Genomic DNA, 26,230 nt, shown 5'->3' on the forward strand with positions numbered 1-26,230 from the left:
TGGGCAATGATCCATTGTAAACAGACTTGTGTGACTTTATGGCCGGCAGGTTGACACGTCGATTCTGTTTTTGATGAGTTGTATCGATTTTCCGGTCAAAAGTTTGAGAGAATGAGACAGACTAAACTAAAGTAAATGTCGATAAAAACTATGAAAACAAATTAACAACAAAAACTTAAAAAAAGCAGTAGCAAACAGACAAATGGCGAATTATTGCCAATAAAGAAATATTTAAAGTTAGTTTGCAGTAATTTTATTAGGCACCTTCTGACTGAGACTAACTGAAGAGTGTACGGTACTCCTTGAGAGTAAAGATTAATAGCAGTTTGAATGGGAACGTAAATAATATGCATATACATATGTAAATGTGTGTGTATTTGTGTTACAAAACTGAATAGATGGGGTCTTAAAAATCTGCCAGAAATAAGAAGTGCCAGCAGGGCGTAAAGACCACTACACACAGCTAAAGAAGGCAGGAGTATGATGGACGGTGAAGGCCAGACAGACAAGCAAGCAGGCAATAAAGTTATGATGGCAAAAACGGCAGATGGTCACAGATAATGAAAGACGGCGCTGATGCCATTCAACTACAACAACAACAACAAGCTCGCACACAAGACGTATACGCATGCGTGAAACGGCACCATAGAAGTCACCAACATTTCCTATAGGAGAGAGGCCGCAAAGGCCAACGCAAGGTGGAGTCATGCAGCCCGCTGAGGACTTTAAGCAATTTATTAACGAAAAAATTTTACGAACAATGCACATGCGCACACAATGACAGCTGTATGCATGCGTTTAACTCGGTTGAGCTCAGTGTGGTTGGAATGGGATGAGACAAAGACAGCGAGCAGTACAAATGAGTTGGGGCATATGTAGCTGCTGCTGGCGCACAAACACAATTTAACACACTCAGCAAAGACGAAAAAAGGCCATAAAAAATAGTGAAGAATTAAGAAATGAGCCAACGTAGAGGGCATATGAGTAAACATAAAAATTAAAAATAACACAAAGAACCGCTGACAATGGCAAACATGGGACGTTCATTGCACTCTGTTGTGACTAGCGGTGGTGCGTCTGCGCCTTGGAAGCTACGGCGTAAGACGCAATCGTTATAAAAACAAAACATAAAATGAACAATAAAAAAATTATTATCTGAATAGATAAACCTCGATGCAATCTTTTCACAAGTTTCTTAATCATATGTAGTACTTTACTTAATTTGGCGTATGCCCAAATAAAAGCCGCATTCTTTTGTAACCGAGTTACAAAATAATGCTTTCTACAACATTCATCAACGCCCTCTGGCCAACTTATTTTCAACTCGTGAATAAGGCATTGAAAAGTATCGGCAATAGAATGACGAAAAGCAAAGTGAAATTCCTGTCCTACTTTTTTCGTCCCGTTTTGCTTAAAACTTTTGAGAAACTTCCTAACTTGAATATGATTGAGCTCTGAGAAGCTCCGAAAAAAGGAATCCAAAACAAGTTAGTACTACAAAGGCAGTGCGCTGAGTAATCGCACAGCGGATGCTCCACCCTTTTTTCCGAGACAACAAGAGACGAAACCAAGGTGGAGCTATTTTTCATAGATAGATCAAATTTGATATTCACTCTTGTTGTACAACAATTTTATAGTCTCCTTAATCATCATCATATTAAATTTTTCACGAGATGGTCGAGCTTATACCCTAATGGTGCTTGTTACCGGAACGTACCGGATTTATATCCGGCAAAAGACCATCAACATCGCTAACACACCCCAAAATCTTCGGGGAGTATCTTTATCGCTACAATAACAACATAGAGGCCGCTGGTCTGATTTAAGTGAATTTGCCGCTCATTAATCTTATACGTACAAAAACTGGCTTCGATCACCGAGGCAGGTGAGGTGAGTCTGTTCCCAAATCAATGACAATACGTGCACTACTTGAAGGATTTATGGGTCACTCTCTGACCTTAGTATGGTTCGACTACATGGGCATTAGCCCCACAACGAGAGTCGATTGAAGTGGTTGTGTATCGCAGCCTTCCCAGGGAGTTGTCAGCGCAATTTATAGCTTAACTACCGTAATTGTCAAAATCCCGGGGAGAATCATAATTATTTAGCAAGCGAGACTCTGGCGATCCCAATTTTCTTACGGATCTAGAAGGTTCAACGGATCCAAGGATCATCAACATAGGTCAAACTTCTCAAAAGTTCTGGCAGTTTCTATATTGCTTCAAGAAGGAGTTAGCCAGTTAGCAGAAGGAAGAAGCCCCTTGTTGGACGGCCATAACCGTTTAAACGGTTAAGCGTCAGTTAAGTAAGTATACTTATAAGTAACGAATCAGCAAATAACCGCAATTTCGCGATAGCTGACGGTAATTGTGAGCGCCAATGGAGATCAAATGTGCCTCCAACTGCATCTCCCCCGTTCAGTAAAGGGTAATACGGGTGTCGTTAGAAACCAGTGAAGGCTTCGGGCTTCTGTTTCTTGTTATATCTCTCCAAATCTGTGCAAAGCTCATACAGCTTATCGATTCACCCCTTCGAGACTAGCTATCGGCATCACAAGGCCAGACAAGGCCATAAATCTTTCGAAAATGTTTTCTTGGTCAATACATATGTCATCCCAACGTCTCTCGACACTGTCCATGATTCCATGCCATACATCAGGGCAAATATAATGTGCCAATCGCAAACGAGATCCGAAACTCACAGACCACATTTGATTACAACACAGTCCGCTACAGTGATGGAACAACTAGAGCTTGCGTCTTAGAACGAACTTCTGGCAGAAACCCCAGCCGACAACCATTTTCTCTAGCTTTGGCTCATCCGTTAACTAGATAACTGGTTCACTGTTTCGGAAGAGTCCCCTTGTTCATTCCTTTTTCAAAGAGACGTCGGGCAGTTTTGAGCAAGCAATAGTCTTTCTTGGCTGGAATAAAATCGAAGGAGGTAGGAATGCTAGAGTACCCGAAGTTGGAGAACCAATATTTCAATTTATATCGCAATCGAGGTTGTGAGAATAAGATAAGCTAGGAAGTTTAGCTTTTGTTCCGATCCTTCGAAGAGTAAATTGTCTTTTTATTCGTCATCCTCATTAAAATTGACTAGACCTGTGTATCTCGCACTTTGCTAAGACTTACGACTGAATTCGGTTCCGGTAAACTCACATCGATAACATCCCCGTAAAAGACTCTATATCGAATTCTGAAGCAAATCATGACGTAGGTCGGTTTCGAACTGGCCGCCGAGACTGATTGATATTCCTTCAGCCGTCGATACCTATTTATATCTACATGCTTCTCTTAACCTACTGAACCCACCTCCGATCTTATCGCACTTTCGTCAGTTAGTTTTGCCGCGCGTGTATAAGTTATAAAAAGTAGGTATATCACGACCTCGCAAAAGGCGTAAGGACCAGAGCTGGGCCTATTGCTGCTCGGTTAACAAGCACTAAGGAAGAATTGGCAGTAGTTGTTAAAACTCACCATGGTGCGTATAGCAAGGCTGCCCACGCAATGGCTCTTTTGGTTCCGTATGGGTCCCAACCTCATCACTTTGGCTCCGACTGGTTTCCAACGACAACCAAGTCGGCCTCATCGCAATAACACGCAAAATGATCAGGGAGAGAGAGAGAGATTCTAATTTTGAATTGCGTCCCGGCATGTCACACAATCATACGAATAGAACGAACAATTATAAACATTCACTGCTGGCCGGCCCGCACCTGTCGAATTTGTTGTAACGAATTATTTGTTGTCATTCCGGGAAGAAAGTCGTACTTTTTGTCGACGTTGTTATCGTTTGGCACCGTTAGTCAAACGCTTGACTACACTTGGTTTCTACGTGATCTTAGAACTTTTACGCTTCATTGTAGACATTTTGAGCTCTGCAGGCTAAAGTAGGTAAGTTGTACTTCGACGTCTTACAGGATTTCAATCCAACAACCAGCCACCAAATTTTGTGTAGTAATTGTTTGCCTTGCGGGAGTTCGCTTACACGCGCCATACGCTGTAACCTATCCCAAGTTTAAGTTAAGTTCCTTGACACAGCACGCAATTGGGCTGGGCTACTTTGAGAGACTAACATTAGCACTCTCCTACAAACACACAGGTATCGGGACAGCCAACCCACTATGCATGTCGTCCGTCTTATGCACTTCTCATGCTCTTGATCGTTTGCGACAAGCGGCATATTACACGCGAATGCAAAACCCGCAAGTCTTCCCGCTGTTCCCCAACAACTTACCAGCTTGATGGTATGCGGTCAAAAAAAGAAGATTGCGCAACTATTATCGACTACAATACAACACAGTCCGCACGCAAGCACAACACCGAAGTTCAACTCGTTACATCGCTAGCAGCAGCAACAAAAAAAGCTTGTGACGTTCTTGGATAAATGTTGGGTTGCCTTGGTGCACGGTTGGTCAGTTGAACAGCCATTCGTTTTGCTGCGCTGCATTTTTAATTGAACTTTTGCCACGGGCGACGGTACATTTGGATACTTGTCAGCCCGTATTTTGGGCTGTTTGTTGGTAGTCGATGATGGCAATGAAGAAGAAGAACAAAAATTTGCAAAGTATAAAAACGGCACAAAAACTAAAACCGCAAGACAAAAGCGTTATTACTTGCATCTCAAGGCATTAAAATTTTTAGTTTCAATATTTCTCTTATGTTGTGCCGTTCTTGTAGCACCTCGTAAGTGCTCGTAAATGAATGATTATACTTTTTATGAAAAATGAAAAGTATTTATCACCTGGCAAGTACACAGAATATGAAGCCGCATACAAGCAACTGTATCGTGCACGGCGGAGGTGAAGTGCCGACGACGACGAGTGGTATAAGAAGTACCGTAATGCAATTCCACGAAGCCATTCAATGACGCTTTTTGCTCTTAAGTAGTAATTGGATAAACCTTTGGAACCTACTTTGTTTCGTTTCTTGTTAAGTTTATAAAATATTGAGTGCATGTTTGGAGTCAATGTCTTGGAAGGAAGTTCGATTAACTTAGGGAGTTTTCGAGTAGTAACTTGGAAGAGTACTCTTTGCGTAACATGTAATATCCCTGCAGAGAAAATGGGAGACAGTCACTCAAAGCACCAGTTTCGCACATAGGTTTATTGACTACCTTCGAACTGGTTGGATGCAGAACGGGACAGTTCGTAGCCACACTTGTACAAACATCGCCTAAGTCTGAGTTATATGAATTTAATTTAATTTCTCACAGGCAACGACTATTTCAGTTCCACCTACGACTGAATTAGTTAAGAACGCTCTCAAAAGGTCTGCAAAGGGGGACAATTGTCATTTCGTCGGACATGAAAATGATAAAAGTGTCAGTTGAAAGCACTGCGAGGGGACAGAGTTCGAACTAGTGCCGTCTCTTAAGAGTTAGTTCTGCGCATAATTAGACGAGCCCAAGAGTATTGCATATGCCAAAATCGGACTATAACCACGCCCACTTCTTCGATATCGAAAATTTAGAAAACTGGAAGAAATGTGATAATTCATAACCCAACACCGATATACTGAAAAGAACTAGGATAATAGATTGACCTTTTTGACGCAGTTACAAATTTAGAAGATAAAAATGGGCGTGACACTGCCTACATTTAAGAGAAGAACAGTTAACATTAAAAAGCCTTAGAGCAAAAGCCGTGCGGGTTATGGGGGCTTAGAATATACCCGCGGTTGGTATGCCTGTCGTAAAAGGCAACTTAAATCCAAATAACGTTCCTGGGTTGTGCGCTAGACTTGGGACTTTCGCCAAACGTTTAATGGACTACGATTTTTACAACCATGCTTTGAGGGCATGAACCTGACACCATCACCTTTGTGGGGTTGTTGGAGGCCTATTTAAAACCTCTTTTACTCTATGGGTCATGGCACCCGGTTGCAATGCAACACCACATTCGAGTTAACCAAGTCTACCGCATTTGGATATGAACCACAGCCAACACGATGCTCCAGAAGAATAGAGCAGAAGAGTAGCAATGTGCGCGATTATCTGCTCTTCGTGGTACCAACTTTAAAGTCTTTGGTCCGACTTTCGTAGCCGAAGCTACTTCCGGTAGAGTATCTATCTATTCCGGACCGGCGTTGTAGAAAATAAAAATAAAAATAAAAGTAAAAAATTAGATGGGGTTAGAAACCTGAAAAACTCTAAATATTCTAAACCAGTTTTCATCCTGCGCTACTCCGTCTAAACACAAATAAAGCATGATTATTCATCAACTCAATCGATCGATGTATTTGCAATAACCGATCTCTTTTAAGAGATGGTGCAGATGCCCGACTATTTCGGTTGGTTGATGTCAAGGCCAAAGCCGACATCACCGCCTTACCGGCAGCACTATGGACGGGGCCAGACAGAGAACGTTAGGGCCTCACGACGCATATAACAGTAATCATATGAATAAACGCGCAATTCGGAATTTAGGTGCTGGTTTTGGGGTATGAAATAAACTTCGCCGCCAAGTACGGTTCTTCTTGGTTTAAATAGAAAATTTCTGAAAAGTTCCCAGATGAAACATAGTAAAAATAGATTTGGGGTCTAGCCAGCTCCAAATTTGTATCAATTTTGAAGAAACTTGTTGACATGCTAAAGCGAAAGATTTGTTTGGTACCCATTTAGCGATACCTCCGAACTTTGACCCTTTCTCGCCGAACGAAAATCACGCTCTGCAAAGTCGACATGTATCCCGATATTTGACTCGTAATCATTGACAGTATCTAGGGAAAATGAGATGGCTCTTAGAGTGCTCGGGGGAAAAGTTCTCCTTAAGATTTATGGTACTGTCCGTGATGCCGACGGCGTGTATTGAAGAAGGAATGTGACAGCTGTATAAGCTTTGCCCAATTATGAAGATAGTGCACCGAATAAAAGCCCAAAGACTTCGCTGGCTGGGTCATGCTATACGAATGGATGAAGACGCTCTGGCAAAGAAAGTATTTAAGTCGACTCCGCAGTTTGGGAGCAGAGGAAGGGGGAGATCACCACTGAGGGTATTCAAGGAGCTTATAATCCTAACACAAAGCTTCCAGTTAGCGCCAGTTATAGTTTTGGCGTGACTTGTTAAGAAACTGCCAAAATTGGTTAGGCGCTTAGCGCCAATCAATGATGCCGATGAATGCTATTCGAGCTTAATGGCACTCAGAGAACATCTTAGCTTTGGCACTACTTACTTTGGGCTTTTTTGAAAATAGCATCGATAGGAGGGGAGGATGCTACGATGCCAGAAGTCGTAGAACATGGACCTTCATTTCTGAGGGCACTTTTTAAATATAATGTTGCGAATATTAGCAGTTCTATGCATCACTATGCTGCTACTAAATAAATGCACACCAACATGTACATGTACACATCAAAGCAAGTAGCCACACATACATAGAAGGCATCGAAGAATATTCCACACACATAACCAGTAGGTTGTAGCGAAGAAATAATTTCACATACACATAAGTAGTCAGCAGATAAGAGCGAAGAAGAAAGAGAAACAATCACACATCACGTTATCATTAGCTAAGAGCCGAAGCTGTTGCTCACACATACGCACTCACATAGATAGAAGAAAAACATAAACCACAGGTAAACATGTATATAGCTAAACAACCAAGCCAACTGTTCCAGAAGACAAGTTCGTGAAAAGTCTAGACCTTAGGAGAAATATGTGAACGAGGCTAACTGAAAGTATAATAGCAGCGCGGTACAAGCGATAATCAATCAGTTTGATTTTTACACGCTTTAGTAAAGTGCGCGATAGTTGTGAATTCTACTCCCAAAGTAGTCTAAATAAATAACATTTTTTTTATACTGAATATTTGAGTTATTAATTCGAGAGTTCCGAGATTCGAACGTTAACAGAAGCTGCAAAATAATCAGAAATTCCCAGAATTCGTTACAATAATAATTTATGGATCGTAGGAATGGGTCCCTTTTTATGACCTTGTAAAATCAAATAAATATACTTACATAATTCAAAGGAGTGCCAAGTACTAACCCCAGGCTGAGACGATTTGTAGAGAGCAGTCTGAAATTTGAGGATCGGAGCATTCCCTTAAAGTCCAAGTCATAATGCCTTTACTTATTTTATCGTGTCGGTTTTTTTTAATATATCGTAACTTGATATATGTATTTCCCATTTACTTACCTAAAAAGATAAAGAGAAAGTATAAATATAAGTAAATAATCAGATTGCATTTCGAATTTCAAGCAAAGTAAGCCAAAAGATTAAAATCTAAGCTCTAAGATAACACGAGGGAAAAGCTAACCGGAATGGAAGAAAGTGAGCATCTAATACCGACACTAAAAAAACTGTCCCATAATTGAGGTCATCTTATAGAATTTACATAATTTTTTTGCGGCAGCAATTCAAAGTACACATATGAATACTAGTACATACATACTTACATCGACAAGAGAGAGAGAGGAAAGAAAGTTCATATGCACTTATAAATCAAATTCATAAATAATGATCCTTTGTATTGTGACGAATATTAGCAAGGCTAAGGGATACTATCATCTCTAAGCCAATACTAAGCAGTGACTTGTATGCACATCAATAAATCAATCATTATGTCCAAACATATGTCCATACAAGCAGCGGAGAGCAACGCACAAACACGTGCCTATATCTGAGATACTCCGAAAAGTAGGAAATAATTTTTGCGAGTATCACTCACATATACACGCGCATATGAGAAGCTATAAACGTAGTTATAGCTGGTAATTTTATAGCTCATAACTAACTAGTAAATTCTAGAAATAGAAGCGCCTAGAAATATATCAACGAGGAAATCAAACAGTATAAAAGCAGCAACAGTTGGGGCACGACAATCAGTTTGATTTAAGCAAGCTATCAGTTGCGAAGTATAAGTGTTATTTTCAAGTATTCTAATAAAGGCAATTTTGCATTATTCAATATTGGAGTTATTTATTCAACAGTTTAGTGATTCGAACGTTAGCAGAAGATTTGGAATAAGCGGAATTTCAGTAAATTCGTTACAGTGTGTATGAAAGTCTGTATTGCAAAACCACAGCAGGTGCAATGACAACTGCAATAGTACGGACAACGACAGCAATCAATGTCAATGACAACAGCCAATGCAACAATGACAAAGTGTACAACAACATCATTAAAGAAACAACAATATCATCGAAAAGTAACAATTTGGCATTTCATTGGCTGAGCGAAAATATGCACAATACTGAAGCTAAAAAGATTAAATCATAAAAAAAACCTAATCAAAGATATAAAATAAAAAAATGTGCACGCGATATAAAGTAGAGTTAGAGATCGCGTGATTTTAAAGGAACAACGTGAATTGTAACTGTGACTTCTTAGACGCAGTGACTTTTTCCGTGACTGCGACAGAACAGCGTACAGGGCGCATCCCTCACTCAGATTAAGCGAAACAAATAATATAGTTGCACTTGCAGGAAAGGCATGAAACCAAACGTAGACTAACAAGGTATCTCTTATCACTTAAAAGAGAGGAATGTGGGATTATGATGGGTATTCTGGCAGAACACTGCCTTCTGGCTTCACATTCTTTTAAATTAGGCCTCGTCAGTGATAGCAGATGTAGGAAAAGCGTGTTGTAGGAGGAAAGTATGGAGAAGCTGTTGTGCTCGTGCCGCGCGCTCGCCAGATTAAGACTCTGGCTATAAAGAGTCACACAACTGTTAGATCTAGAAGCAGCAAATATAATAGGTCCTAGAAAGCTTCTAGTTGTTGCCAAGAGGACGGGCTAATTTTGTAACATTGGTCCTGTTTTGATAAGGTCTTTCAATTTGGTCGTTTAGCAAACTTCGGGTAGCACTATGGACTCAATTAGTAATATGTGATTTGTGATACAATCGCTGGCACAATTAGCTACGATGACATATGCTTATGTGCCTGTTATTTCTGCTGCGACTTGGTATCATTACTTATATGTCGTAGTAGTGATATAAGCCGAAGCACAAATCACAGGCTCATTGGACCATACCATCGCAGCTAATTGTTCATGTGACGAGAACTGTGAATTGTCTTTCCAATACAGCCAGTCAGTCACGGCTATTTATTAAAAGATATCGCTGCGATTTACTGTGATATTATAGCTACCTCGATAAAATCACAGTTAAATGAGTTAGTATTTTCCATTTCTGATGTTTTTCATAGAATTTATGTAAAACAAACCTAACATATATAAATAATGATTTGTTGCATCAAATAAGAAAAAGATCTATAAAGATCAATACCGCAAACTGTTTATAGTTCTGAACTTAGAAAAGCCAACTACTATTCAATATAAGGACAGGACCTGAAGGAAAGATTTATTGTTCTTTCCGATATATTGAGGAAAAAGGCGGAGGTGACTTTTCCGCATCTGAAGTTGATCTTGAAATGATCTTCAATAACACTATTAAGATCAAAGTCGACATGTACATAAGCAAATTATTAAATCATTACTTGCATGGTGCTTCACTAAGTATCTACATGTTGTTGTTATTGTTGTAGCGATAAGGACACTCCCCAAAGGCCTAGAGAAGTGTTATAGATGATGATGGTCCATTGCCGGTTGCAGATCCGGTACGTTCCGCTAACAAGCACCATTAAGGTACTGTTCCGACCATCTAGGAAACGATTTAGTATGAACACATGATACCGTCTAGGTCATACCGCCATCCCACTCCCTAAATCCATGAGGGAATTGGGGTCGCCCGAGCCTCATCTGTTAAAGAAACAGGATTCGCCACAGGTAGGTAAAGTTGATAATTAGGTTGGAGAAGCTTTGTATATATTCCGCTGGCAACCCCTTGAATCAATTTGGTACTTTTTTCCCCTCTTACGACAGGCATACCTGCCACGGGTATATTCTAAGCCCCCTAACCCGCTGGGGGAAGTATCTACATGATGTTTCCAAAAAAAAATCTACTTTGGGATTACGTTACTTATGGGTCATAGGTAATAATGATGCACAGTGCTTAGTCATGCGAGAGTGTTTCAGAAATATATGTAAGTACATTTGCATGACTAATCGTAAACACATAGCTAACTTGTAATGACAACCAAATTAGCATTCACAGCTTATGACAACGTTAAATGCATTAACAACAACAATAATAAGGAAACACTAAAAGCAAGTAATGAATTTCTAGATTAAACATTAAATTGCCACTTTAAACCTGAACACATACAGTTTTTTATGCAGTCGTGGCCTAACAGTTAAGTAGATAGGCTATATGTCGCCCCCCATACAAACATATGCAATCTACTCCGCTGTGAATGCACGATGCTGCATCGAAAATCTTATGTGTTCCGGCTTTTAGCATATTTATTCGTCATCACTAGAACACCATCCGTATGACGATAGCCGGTTGTAGGTCGTTCAACAAATTTATTGATTCCATCTAACACTACCTGTATAAATAGCAATAGCAACAACAATAGCATCATCATTCCATACGCATAATCGTGTAGCTGAAATTTGAATAGTTGCCAACAATTATTTTGCCGGCGACAGCGAAGCCAATAACAGACAAAAACTCAATCAGAAAAAAAATGCAATAAAACAAAATTAAACAACGAAAACTTTGTACTACAACAAAAGATACTCGTCATAAAAATCTATAAATATACTTTTGCTTTTGTTTTAAAAGCGTCATATATAAGCATTATTTATTTTCTGTGTTTCTTTGATATCTGAGACGTTTCCCTAATTTTTATGTGGCATAGATAAGTGGGACGACAAAAAAAAAACAGTTCACAGAATGCGCGACGAAAAAAGTATGTAATTGACGTTTCAGTTCAGTTGCATGGAACTAATGTTTACAGCTTCATTATAATAAATTGGAATCTTCTCAGAAAGATTTCTTGTGTTTTGCGTTGATGGACGTGGGATGGGATCCCAAAAGGAATCTTACCTTTATCTAACCGTTCTACTAGCCAAAATAATTAAAAATAGTAGCTGCTCCCATACAGCGAGGTATTGAATCGCATACGCACCAACAACATCATTAATAATCCTAAACGCAAAAAATTGCGGAGAATATTAGTTTTATCCATCCATCGGTGAACTTCTGCTATATACATATTAATCAGTTTTGTTCGGAGTCACCTTTATTCGGACTACATATTTGATAATTAACCAGTATCACTGACATCGTGATAGAAACCAGAGAAAGCCCCAGAGTCTTAGATATGCGCACTTTAATAGTTCCCAGTATTGATTCGAACTACCATTTTGTTGAAGCAAAGGTAAGCATACGCCGCAGTAAAGTAGGTTCATGGAAGGTTCGCGGAGTGTAAGATGCAGAGCAACCTGACGACTTAAACTATCCGTAGCTCAGCTTAAGAACTTAAGTAAAGACAACCAGCATGTTTGGAAGAACAAGTGGTATGATGAGAAAGATTGCATCGCCTCGGAAAGGAATAATGCTGCCAACGGGGACACCTTGTATACGACTGCAACAGCTTCACGTATGTAGGGCTCATTGACCTGGCCGTGCAGTGTGAACCTTACATAGACTGAATATATCCATAGTGTTAACAGAAGTAAATCTGTCATTCCTAATAGCTGGAGTCTTAGCCTGGCAAGCGCAGGACATGGGCCCAATCGTTTCCTGCTGCAATTTGCACTTCCTCTATCTACTATTAGCATTAAGCATGTGACGCCAGAAAGCGGTGTTCAGTCGGAATAGTCATCATAAGCTCACAGTCTTCTCTTTCCAGTTATAAGAGTAAATTTGTTAATCGTAAGACCTGCCCATAAACTTCAACACATTCCAGCTATGCACTTGGTTTCACGCCTTCCTGCTTGAGATGAGCTGCGCGCTCTTGCCTTCTTTTTATCTCGTAACTACTATCCAACTTTTTTTCGAAATAGATGCTAGATAGTTGAAAAAATTTTCAGAACCAGCTTAAAACTAATGAAAATTGGGCTAGGTGGCTCATGAGTGGAGATATTTAGAAAATTCATGAAAGATTAGGAAATCTTGCGGTAGATTTTAAATAACTTACGATGAGCTAGAGTATAGCTAGAGTTGAAAATTAGCACTTGGCGCAGAGCTCGCCAACCAGAGAGACTGTGGAAGACGGAGACTAAGAATGAAAATGAGAATGACAGAAAGAGAGAGAGAGGACGGGAGAGGTTCAGAACAAAGTGTGCCCGATCCTCTAGAATCGTTTTATTTTTGCAATGGGTACATATTGAAAACGCTCATGGATGTGTCACATAGAACTTAGGAAAATTATATTTGGCAAGCTTTGTCAGTAGAGCAAAAAAAACCAAACTCGCTTAACAAATTCTTTTGAATTTTCTCTTTGTGAAGCACGGAGTTAAAAAAAGTATCCACAATCGAATTTGAAATGGCTATGGTATGAAAATACCTCCGCCGGGCTACAAAGAGAGTAATGTGCTAAACTTAACTGGCTATGTATGATGGGAGAAAAGCAAATATGCATTTTGTATGCATATTTTGTAACCATACTTTGGCTAATATGACAACATTATTGCTGCTTAAAGCGCCAACTCAACTGTTAAGTGGCATAACTGAAAATCTAATTTTTCGTTAGTTACCCTAATAATGGCATCCGTTCAAACGTTTGCAAAAGTTGTTGGCAGATGGCTACAGCAGCCGCAACAAAACCAACTAAAAGTGCACGTTGTAATAAGAATTTGCATTCTTTGCTTACCCCAACTTGGCACTGCTTGGCCCAACTTAGCACTTTTTTTGTTACTGCTTTTTGTTTTTGTCTAAATTTGCTTCTTTTTTTTTTCTTCGTCATTTCTGCAACGAATATGAATTGGCAACTTGTACTTCCTGCCTATTTGGATGGTTTGTAGCCTTTGGGCATGACCTGGCCTCATTCAATTACCTACACTTACCACATGGCTGCAGTAATACAATTACTAACTGTAATATTTGTATATATGTAAGTGGGTATGTATTACATAAATGTGGAGAATTTTGTGGTAGCTATATGCATGAATTTGAGTGTTTTAACTGCAATGTATGTGCAGTTACGAACATAAAAATAGAACACCAACATCCTTGCCCTTTAAGCGTAAGCGTAATACTTGTAGGGGTATGCTAGATGGGGTTACACGTAGAATGTAAATGCAGACGTAGTGTGTAATATTGAATATGTACTATATGATGTACTAGAGAATGTATAAGCTAAGGCGTAGAGTGTGGTATTGGTATGCTGGATAGAGTAATATAAAGATTAAGAGCGTAAGTATAGTCAATACACTGTAGTATAAAGTAAGAGCAAGGTACACGTGGTAGAGTTGATATGAGCGAAATCACACAGCAACTCAAGGCAAACTCATCACCTACATATAAATTTAAGTTTCTGAGCACATACACAATTTTCATGCGTGCAAGTGCTCGAGCAGATGCATACACTGTTGTTTTGTTGGAAAAAATGAGCAAGAGCAAACATCAGCAAATGCGTGATTTTTATTACTGATGCAAAAAGTGTTTACTTAAACACAGCACATGGTTAGGCTTTCAGGTTCAAGTCGAAAAAGGTTTCTTTTTAGGGTTTTGTTGGTTGTAACATCTTTCTACATTATATGGTTAGATTCTTATGAAGTAATAGGTAGGCAGACATAAAAAAGAGTCAAATTATTCAAATAAATTAAAATAATTTATATAATAATATAAAAGGTAAAATAAAAAAGTTAATAAAATAAAATACACTAAAATAAACTAAAATAAAATAAAATAATACAAAATTAAATGAAATGAAATAAAAAAAATTAAATGCAGTAAAAAGATTTAATAAAGTAAAAGAATAAATTGTATTAAATTCAATTAAATTGTAGGAACAAAATAGGAGCACGACGCAAATTGGAGGAGAAGCTCGGCCTTAGATCTCTTCGGAGGTTATCGGGCCTTACATTTATTTAAGTAAAGTTAAAAGTTCTAGATTAATCGTCGAAAAATTATCAATATATTATTGATTTGTTATCGGATTGTTACAAATTTCTAATCTCAGTCTTATCGAAAAGCTATCGATTTGTTACAAAAACTGTATAGATTACTTACCGAAAAGTTATCGATATATTATAAAAAGGATAGCAATTTGTTTTAAGAAACGTATAGATTTGCTTTCGGAGTGTTACCAAATTGTTATCGGCATGTCATCGATTTATTAAAGAAGGGTCATCGATTTGTTATGATACATATACATACATATGTATACAACTTTAATATAAAATCTATGACAAATATGTAACCCTTCTATGAAAAGCCGAAAAGAAACCAAAAAAAGACGATGCCAAACTGATAAGCCGACGATAGTAGATCGCTATCTATAACAAGCCGATTATTAAACCATATGGGTTGTTACCAATAAGAAGTCGACGAAGCTCTTCTCAATAAGCCAGAAACTATTTGTTTCTGGTAAAGTTACCTCCATTGTGGGTTGCCTTCAACCCCTGGGCGACGAGCTCTGGTTAATTTAAAAAGGAGCTCGTGAAATTCAATGTGTAAACATACTGGTGTTCATTGTTTAAAAATGTTGTAAGTGATTTGGGTTATAAAGTAAAGACGGAGGGCATCTGCACTACTATTCAAAAGACAGTTGGTAAAGGATTCCCCAAGAAGACAGAACTGGAAAGTGTTACAAAGTTTCTTTGTTGCCCATTTCGCAGCTTTGCCAATAGCGTCATTAATCTTACCGGAATAATAAAACAAGGAACGAAAAGAAAGCAGTGACTTTCCAAGGCTTGAGAGGTTGTACATTGGCCCAATGTTTGCAATGTATAAGATTGTAGAGGCGATTATCATAGATACAAATATATCTAGCCATGTGCAGATAAAGCACACCCTGAAACAAATACAACATATCTAATAGTGGTGGTTATGGTTATGTCTAATGTGAATCCATGTGGCACGCCAATATACTGGAAACTCCATGCTGCTGCAGCTGTAAGGAGGATGTTGAGGTGGAACTAGGCGAAAGTATTTCGGTGGATCTCCGGAGGATTTATCCAAGGTTGTGTTTGGCCTCATTCGTAACTCTATGGTTGTTACGCAATGATTCTCTAAGTAGCTATGGCTTACCTCACCGCTATTTTATGTCGTATCACAACGGACCTTCATGATGTTCAAGGTAGCTTCCCCTACCAATGCAGCTACCACCTAACCTAACCCAGCCGATTGGTTATGGATTATTTCAGGAAATGGCCGCAAGTATATCCAAACAAATATGTAGCAAGGTATGGTATGCCAATGGAGTGACACTCTAATCAAGTTGGGATTTTTTATTCATTTATGTGCAAAGCACTGGGCAATCGAATAGCTCGAACAACTGCGCTTGTTTTCTCAGTCAGGGGATATGGTGGGACGATCTAATAGAGAGATGAGAGAAAAACACGCGCTTGTGAGACATTGTACTAGTAAGATGAGTGATATTAAGGTTTTCCAGAATTAGAATTAGTGCTGTTATGGGCAAGGGGAGACATTTTAGGCCCTAAAAGTTGTTGTGTGAGTGGGAAGGCCCAAACAAAGTTGTAAAATGGATCGACGACATAGAGTGGGATCGTAGTCTGGGTACACTGAGATCTGGGACTTATAGGAAAGAAGTTAAAAGAGGTCGGCTCATTTTGATGGCCAGTTACTGTTGGCATGTTTCTTACAAAACATTTGATTGCCATGACATGCACTATAGTTTTAAAGCATACTTATGCACATGTTATGTCCTTATTCCCATGCTATGTATGCCTTTATGTATGTATATTTTCTTATGCATCTACGTTACCGATTTACACAAGTATACGCATAAGTAGTATGTAGCTACATATAACATACTCATAGAGTGACAGCGACAAGTACGAGTAAGTATCTGCGGCTTTTATAAGTAGAATTGCGCCAACACCACAGCATATCCTGACAAACAATCATATCTTGAAGCAATAGCAGACAAATACGTATGCTCCGATCAGGACCTGCATTCGATAAAAGAAACACTTTATACCTACTTACTTCTCGATAATCTGCTTTTACTTCAACATATGACATAAATGCTTTTATGCATGTATTAGTGCATTGGATTTTTTTGTTGCCTGACTTATTTTCTTGCCGGTTTAACGCACAAATTTCAAAATCTACACAAAAAACTATGCAGTGAACACAATATGTGCCCTCATTACGCAGAGATATTGATTACAGGAAGATGTTTCTTTTAAGTATTGAAAATTGTATGGCTGAAAACATAACAGTACATCCATTACAGTATCGTAAAAAAACTGGCTAGCTTTCTTTTAAATTGTAGAATTAATATTAGTTCTTAGTTGAGGATATCAAACCAATAAGTGTTGTTTTTCTGGCAAGCCGTTATATGAGTGGCCGGGATTGTTAGAGATAATCTTCGTATAAGTGGAGATTGAAATCTAATATGGGATGAAAATAGACAAGAGAGGTATATGAGGATGTAGAGGTAGACATTTGGATGGAAATGAAAATGGAGATAGAAATGGAAATAGAGAAAGAGATGGATACAGATAGTGACGATAAGAACGGAAAAGTGAATGCAAATGAGGGATAAGAACAGAAAGGAACGGAAACTGTGAGTAGAGATGAGATAGAGTTATTTATTTTTTCCAAATTTTGTTAGAAAGTTATGACATATTTTATGTCGAAAACCCCAAAGAAAAAAAACAAAAACAACACCAAGGCATGACGTGGCTGAATGCGTCTGTAACACTTGAACCATCGTAGGAGTGTGGGTTCGAATCCCATTGCCGGGAGAAAGGGCTTTGAAGAGATTTACATGGTATAATCAAAACAGCTGGCGGCTTGTCCGGCCTGATGTCACATTGTTTGAATTTTTCCAAATTATTAAACAAAAAAATATGATTTTTTCGTTTTATTGAGCTATATTATGTGTCCGTCGTTTGTCCAATGTTTGCTAAAAAAGCATTAAAGAATTTCATATGAAGGTGGCTTCACATCATTTGAAGGGCTCAGAACCAAAAGGATCTAAGTGACATTTTTTCTAAAATTGAGTTATACCCATATTTGTATATTTAATATAGTGTCTATTTGTTGACAATGCGATCTAAGCAATTTTGGATATTTTAGTGCCATATATTTGCCAGGCCAAAAACGTACTAAATTTTATTGCATTAATGATTGGAGCCAAAAGGGTCTAAGTGCGCTTGGATCCAGAAAAAAAATTGAAAAAAATCAGCGATTCTTCCTACGAACTTAAGTTTAGCACTTTATTATACTAAAATTAAACGGGCTACAGGACTGCATACTCGAAAAAATTCTACATATTCTTTTAGCCGAGTAATCAACGTTCGAAATTTTTGCAATAATTTTTGGAAATTTACAGTTATTTTCCATCTGCAGTAAACATCCTTTGAATTAGTTGACTAACCTGCATTCATTTAGACAGGAATTATTTCAAACGCACTTACCCAGAATTTACAATAAGTAATTTACATTAACCTTAATTATCTCATGTATGTTTGTTTAATGGTGTGTTCAGTTTATACTTATATTTAAGAATTCATGAGCTTAACATCGGCTTATAATAATTGAATTTCAATTATTATGTGTTCTAAGAGAAACTGAAAAGAAAGAAACATTTACTGGCATATTGCGATGGAACCATTTCGAAAACCGCCAACGTAATCATCATCAGGCAATTTTGTAATGTTATCAAAGGTTTCACCGGGATTCGAACTGTGAATCACATGGTGAAACTGCTGTTGCCTTAACCACTAGGCTATCCTGCTGGTATTTGTTTTCATGCTTAATTCAGTTTTTCTCATTTCTACACTAACAACGCAATTGAGACATTTTGTCTCTATATTAATTTGTGTGCCATGTAGATTTGTTTTTGTAAAGTTCTTCTTCGTTGCGAATGAGAAGCTTTGTAAACTCGGGCGCAGTTTTACATTTTTATGTATGTTTGTTTAATGGTGTGTTCAGTTTATACTTATATTTAAGAATTCATGAGCTTAACACCTTAACACCTTCTTTTCAGTTTCTTTTAGAACACATAATAATTGAAATTCAATTATTATAAGCCAGTGTTAAGCTCATGAATTCCTAAATTTAATTATCTCAATTGAACGTCGATGTTACTTAGGTCCTTTTGGTTCTAAGCCCTTCATTTCTTTGCCCATTTGACCTAAAAAAATTTCGTTTGTCCACCTTTTGTTAAAAAGATATATGAGAATTTGTGTGGTTGTTTTAAATCATATGTGCATCGGTTGTTCTTGTTTTTCTAGGAACACCTTTTGTTAAAAATATGAAAACATAAATTTTTTATTGGAGAGAAAATAGAAAACATTTTTTTGTTTTTTTCACTGTGCTCCATCGTTCGCTCTTCGTTTGCCCAACTTTTGTCCATGTTTGTTCAGGAAAAAGTTTTGTTTATCCACCTTGATGCGGAACGCAGCAGATGTACGTTCAAAACTGTGGCTATATCTTGCTCTTCCGTATTTCACGTGACTGTGGTAGATGTCACAGGGCACTGTGGTCGTTCCATTTTACCCAGTCCATAACATGGTCCAAATGGCTGCAATTTCACTTTTATGTCCACGAGAACATTAAGGCCGCCGCACAATGAAATTTTTCAAATATGTAGATGCGTTTATATTGCAGTTTTTAATAGCGAAAAATATTAGAAAAGTTACCGACGAGTGGGACAAATAAATATCACTTGAAAAGTGTGCCAGCACCCATAGCCAAAGCAAATGTCAAATTCTTCTTCTTATGCTTTGTTTGCAACAACATTTGGGAATTGGCTACATTTCCATGTAAGATAGCGCCAGTGTCGCCCAATCTACCATTCTCCATAAAAATACGTGCAATCTACTCATAATGCATAAGATTAAATTGTTGTTGTTGTTGTGGCGATAAGAACACTCCCCGAAGGCCTTGGGGAGTGTTATCGATTTTGATGGTCCTTTGCCGGATGCAGATCCGGTACGTTCCGGTAACAAACACCATATAGGTACTAGCCCGACCATCTCAGGAACGATTTGGTAACACCACATGAAACCTTCTAGGCCATAACGCCCTCCCACCCCGTGGATCCCGCCGTCGAAACAGGATTCGCCACGGGTAGCTGGTAATTGGTAATTGGGTTGGAGAAGCTATACATATATTGCGCTCGCAACTCCTTGAATCAATTTGATATTTTAGTCGCCTCTTACGACAGGCATACTTACCGCGGGTATATTCTAAGCCCCCTAACCCGCTGGTGCTCATAAGAGTGAGTAAAACGCATCTATGTATATGGAAAACTGCTTATGTGATGGGGCTTTTAGCCGGTCATCATACATACAAAATTTATGGGTTTACTATTCACTTCAAACCAGAACACTTTCAATATTTCTAACTCAATTTCAGTTGCGAAAGCCGGCATCACAATACTATTTAAGTATTCTTTATTTCTGCTCAATATGTCAAGTGACAAAAGCGAGTTCTCTTCCATATATACATCGAAATCTTCATCTGCTTCTTGATATATGAACCAAAGTCGTACCGTTTAAGGCATCCGCAATTATATAAACTACATTGCTTGCCACGGACATTGCCCCGCCCTCCATGTGCATACTTTGTCTTTTAGCCTGCAGTGGTCATCAACAACAGCGTCTTTTGCACGCTTGCCTTGGCAATTTCAAACATACATAGAAATTAATACAAACTTACATACAAACATAAATACGCATTCAGACAAACACAGAGTTGCAATAGAGAAAAATGCATTTTTCATTTTCCATTTCTTCGATTTTTCATTCTTTTATGTCTTTTTAAATGTGTCAAATAAATCAACAAAGATATTCGCGCACGTACTTACAAACATTCATAAGCCCCCATTCGTTTTGGCTTGGTCTGACTAGTAAGAAAGCCAATATTCTGCAGAAGTGTGTCGAATTGAATGAGTGCAAACTCAGCGAATTTTTTGCATTTTTTTTCTTTCCCATATTTTTACCGGATTTCAAGTTCTTTAATCTTCGTTTAAGTTATTCCATTAGTTTTAAACGTTAATAGGCATTCTCTGTGGTTCCTGGTGTTTTTATATTTTTAATTGACTTTTTTTTAGTTTTTTGTTCAGCAAAAGCAATTTGGAAGTGTCAAAATATCCAAGATCTATGCGTAACAGTAGTAATTTAGCACTTATTCAATTTTACAAGTGTAAGCCCTTATTATACCTTTCATGAACATGAAATGGTATATTAACTTTGGTCCGCTGTTTGTAACGTGGAGAAATATAGAAGATAGACTCACCATTAAGTATACCGAATTGATCAGGGCGACGAACTGAGTTGATACAGTCACGTCCGTCTGTCCGTCCGTCTGTCTATTTGAACGAAAACTAGTCCCTCAAATTTTGGGATATCTCAATGAAATTTGGCACAACGATGTAGACCACTATAACATATATCGGACCACTATAACATATATCTCCCATACAACCGATCGTTCAGATAAGACGATTTTGGTCATTCCTGCCGCAATTTACAAAGTATAAACGTGAAACTCGGTGATATATATTCCAATATATCATAGAAGATATCCTGAAAAAATCACTTTGATCGGAGCTATATATAGTTATATCCCATACAACCGATCGTTCAGATAGAAAGATTTTTAGCCACTTCTCCCTTAATTTCCAATATAAAAACGTGAAACTTGGTGATATTTATTCTAATATATCACAGAAGATTTCCTGTAAAAATAATTTCGATCGGAGCTATATATAATATATATTCCATACAACCGATCGTTCAGATAAGGGGGTTTTTTGCCAATTTTTTATATATATCTTAAAATCGTTTAGGTATGTACATCTGTTCACTATATATTTCTTATCTTATACCGCGCATTATTTGGAGATTACGAATGAGATAAGATTATTGTTCAGCCTCATTCATGAAAGGTATGAATTCTTCGGCACAGCCGAAGACAGTCCCGTCCTTACTTGTTTCAGTTGCTTTAGTTTGTGTATGATGTGATGGTTCGGGTCTATGTTAAAAACTAGACACATGAAACAAAAATTTCTTCCCGTCGGTAAGCACAAGAGGGAACTTCGTCCTATGATCATACAGTAAAGATACGAGAGAACATGATACGCAGAATTACGCCTACTGCATGTGTAGAACCTCGGAAAAAGTCTCTCTTCGATCCCAATTGTAGCGAAGTTGGTTGGTTGATTGGCTTGTGTGGTGAGTCCTATCTGACTCCAATTAGCGGTTTCGTTAGCAAAGCTCATCAATTAACCAATAAAAAATAATGCAAAAAGACTAACGAACTATCAAAATATTCTGTTGAAGCCGTGTCCCACATCATTGAGCTTTGGAAGGCTCTAGAAAAAAGAGTTTCCATAAACTTCATACCGTTTCGACAGTGAGCTGAATAATAAAAATTACAGATTTAACGTAAGAAACTGCCGGCGTCGGCCTAACCTTACGATGCACCAATGGCAACGAGGCAAAAGACATTTTACCAGCGCCCAAGAATCGCTTTCCCTAGTATGAATTGATGATGTGAGTGTACACACTATCACCTTGGCGGGGTTAGCGGCCTATCTAAAACCTGTTCCAATCTATGGATCGTGGCAATCGGTTACAAATCAATTACACATTCGAGTTAACCCACTCTTGCGCATTTGTATATCAACCATCCCCAGCACGTTGTTCCCGAAGGGTGTGAGCTGGAAAATTGTACAAAAGGAGCTCCCCATTTCCTCCGCCCCTGAAAATTTGCAGCTGCGGCATGGGGTATTGTGTTCTTATCCCCTCCAAGGCGCATGAACCCCAATTGTCTAGTGAACGATGACCAGCACAACTAATCTGAATGAGCATATAGCTTTATATTCATCTTGACAACAACAGAAGATCATATTTCATTGTAAGATGGTCACACGTTCTTAAAAACTCTACTGCAATGCAACCGCAGCCTTACGCTGTCCAATCAGGTAGGTCGGACATCCGCATGGCTATCGGAAAGGTTGGCCATCCTGTTACCGTCACTATTTGCATCCAGTAACGCTTTATATGCCACCTGAGTAGTGGATATTTTGGATTGTAACGCACTCGCCGAATCGAGAAGACCTGCCGGTCAGTCAAGGTCAAATACCCTCACTCTCACTCGACAAGTCATTTTTAAAATTCCCGTGAAAACTGAGAAGTCGAATTATTGTCATGTAGTTCGCACATTACTATTGTCGCACCCTATTCGAAGGGTAAGTTTCTTAGGCAGTGAGAAGATAACAGTCTTGAATGAGCTCGTCGGCTATGTAGGTTAAAGAGCTATTGCAACAAGAACAACATTCACGAATAACATGAGGCACTGAAATGAAGACTGGTTGTTTCTAAAATTGGTTGTTCGCATGTAGCGGAGTCTCAGCAACGCAAGGACTCTTATGTTTCAAATCACACACTTCTCAACAAAAGAATGTACGTATATTTTTACATTAAATTGGGTCAAACTTAGATTGGTCAAAGATCAATATGATCTCAAGCACATTCCTTTGTGTTAGCCCAGCATATTTACCCCCCTGTAAGCCAGTTGTAGACTTCAAAGTTGTTTATAAGAAAATAGAGAAACATCTCTTTATTTATCGACACCTTTCACACAATTTGGGGTAGAGTCCCATCTGATGCTATGACGAATTTTTAATAAAATACAAATACAAAATACAAATTGTCCAAATTGTCCGTTCAAAGTACACAGTTCTTCGCTGTAATCAGTTTATTTTTCACATTGCTTTGCAAACTTAGAGTTGTAAGTATTGTCATCGCGTCTAGCTTTCCTTACGGTCCTATGACTATGGCATTTCTGTTCCCCTTCCGGCGCTTGAAAGCCGACTTGTGACCTTTAGACAATCGCTCTATCTTTCCCTCACCCTGGGCTTCTGTCTCCTCAATTGCATTGCGGCAGCAAAGTTCTTTTCAGCGAACTGCCTTCGAGCTTTTTCCAGTGCCTCACAAGCCAAGCCCTCGCCCTCGTGGTCTGTTGGGTCGACTACTGCTCCCAAACGATTGGCAATTGTTAATTCTGCCTGGTTTTGGTATACGACTGTCTTCTTCTTCTCAACTCAATTTTTTCCGGGCTCTCGGACCGCATCCTCAACGATCTCATTGATTTCATGCTTTTCTGCCTTCTAAAGTTCACCCCGTTGCTTATAGCGCTTTCTTTTTCCCTTTGGGTAGCGTCGTTATGGGTAAAAGAAGCCTTAAAGGAGTTTATAGTCAACCCCTGAGGTATATCGCGCCAAGCTATTGTTATTCTTCGTCTTATTCTTCTTCTTCTTGTAGTGATAAGGAGAAAATAGCATTATTAAGGTACTATTACGACAATCGCGGAAACGATTTGATGTGACCACATTGCATCTCCAGGTAATCCAACCTCCTTCCTCCGTGAGGAACCTGGGGCTGCCAGAGCTTCTCCTGTTGATTGAAAATTGGGTTGGAGAAGCTGTGAATTGCGCTGGCAACCCCTAGAAATGGTATAGCACTACCTCTTGAATCTTGAATTGATGTCAAATAACCTAGTTAGCAAGTTGGTAGTATGGCATAAGGTCAACGGGCATAACCTCAATTGACCTTATGGACATTTTAAATGGCCACATGTTCAATTTACTTCATGACCTTTTTAAATTTGATTTTATGATCATTTAGCAAAATTCCGCTTGACCTTATGACCATTTCAGAAAAGAGGCCATGGTAATATTTTTACTCTAAGTATATAGACTAGCAGAGAACTCCTAACCGAACCAGTTTTTAATACGATTTTGGCACTGTAATGAAACCAGAATATAGAATAAAGCGCCGCCATTTATTGTGGTTAGAACTTCAATTAACCTTGTGAATATTGAAGGGGTGCCAAGGTCAATTGACGTTATAGTCGTTGACCTAATGTTCCACCTCCAAGCAAGTTACAATAAGAAAAGAAATTCGGCTGTTTTGAGAGAGACACAAAAAATTCCCGAAGCCCTCTAAATGGAATTTCTAATTACGGGCCTGTCTTTTGCATTTGTTTATTTTTTCATGGGAATCGATCCTGCCTAATGTACATACATACATTTAAGGAATAACAGGTAGAAAGTGACATCAAAATTCGCCTATTCAATAACGTAGCCAAATTGCTAAAACAGATGAACAGCAACATTAAAATTTCTCATATAGTTCCTTATCTTCCCACGTTTTATGACTCAGTAGCATCAATACCGAACGCAAATGTTGTACAAAGGAAGCGTAGGCTAAAAATATATACATTCACACACATGCACACCACCATTTAAATGCATGTTGTGAGTAAATGAATGCAGGATTTTTGTTTTTAAGCTCTCAACGCTTTCCGGCTTTGAATTGTGTGCGAAAAATGGTATTGGACAGCTGCTGCGGTGCGCTGTGTAGAGAAGACGAGTGTGCAGTAGAGCTCAGCTGAGTGCTTCTAACTTGATAAGTAATCCACAGCCATATTCTAATGCATCGTATGTGTGCACTCTTTTAGCTGACCCATTCGCATGTCCGTCCACTCGTTTTGCCATGCAACCTTTTATCCAACGGTTTGCTACAAAACAAGAAATAAAACACACAAAATGGACTTTAACTTTTCTGGTTGCGCGCCGATATCCTGCCGTAGATACTTTGTATTTAATTTTTTTTTGCTATACTCAGCTGAGCAAAGCTCGCAGAGTATATTAATTTTGTTCGCATAATGGTACCCCGTAGCGGCATAAATTAATCGGGCGAAAAAAAGAAATTCATTTAGCCATGTCCGTCCGTCCGTCTGTCCGTAAACACGATAACTTGAGTAAATTTTGAGTTATCTTAATGAAATTTGGTATGTAGGTTCCTGGGCACTCATCTCAGATCGTTATTTTAAATGAACGAAATCGGACTATAACCACGCCCACTTTTTCGATATCGAAAATTTCGAAAAACCGTAAAAGTGCGATAATTCATAACCAAAGACGGATAAAGCGATGAAACTTGGTAGGTGGGTTGACTTTATGACGCAGAAAAGAAAATTAGTAATAATTTGGGCAATGGGAGAGGCACCGCCCACTTTTAAAAGAATGTAATTTAAAAGTGTTGCAAGCTGTAATTGGGAAGTCGTTGACGATATCATTATGAAATTTCGCAGGAACGTTACTCTTATTCCTATATGTGGGCTAAATAAAAATTAGCAAAATCGGATGACGAATACGCCCACTTTTAAAAAAAAATTTTTTGAAAAGTCAAATTTTGACAAACAATTTAATATCTTTACA

The 26,230-nt window shown here is 38.5% G+C and overlaps 1 protein-coding gene across 2 annotated transcripts in view; it reads right to left on the reverse strand.

The window, feature by feature from the left end:
- The window catches only part of nmo (serine/threonine-protein kinase nemo), a 709,728-nt gene that overhangs the window by 635,461 nt on the left and 48,037 nt on the right, over window positions 1–26,230 (reverse strand). The gene's annotated exons all lie outside the window — the stretch shown is intronic.

Source organism: Eurosta solidaginis, chromosome 5, assembly GCF_040869045.1.
Source record: "Eurosta solidaginis isolate ZX-2024a chromosome 5, ASM4086904v1, whole genome shotgun sequence".
Lineage (NCBI taxonomy): Eukaryota > Metazoa > Arthropoda > Insecta > Diptera > Tephritidae > Eurosta > Eurosta solidaginis.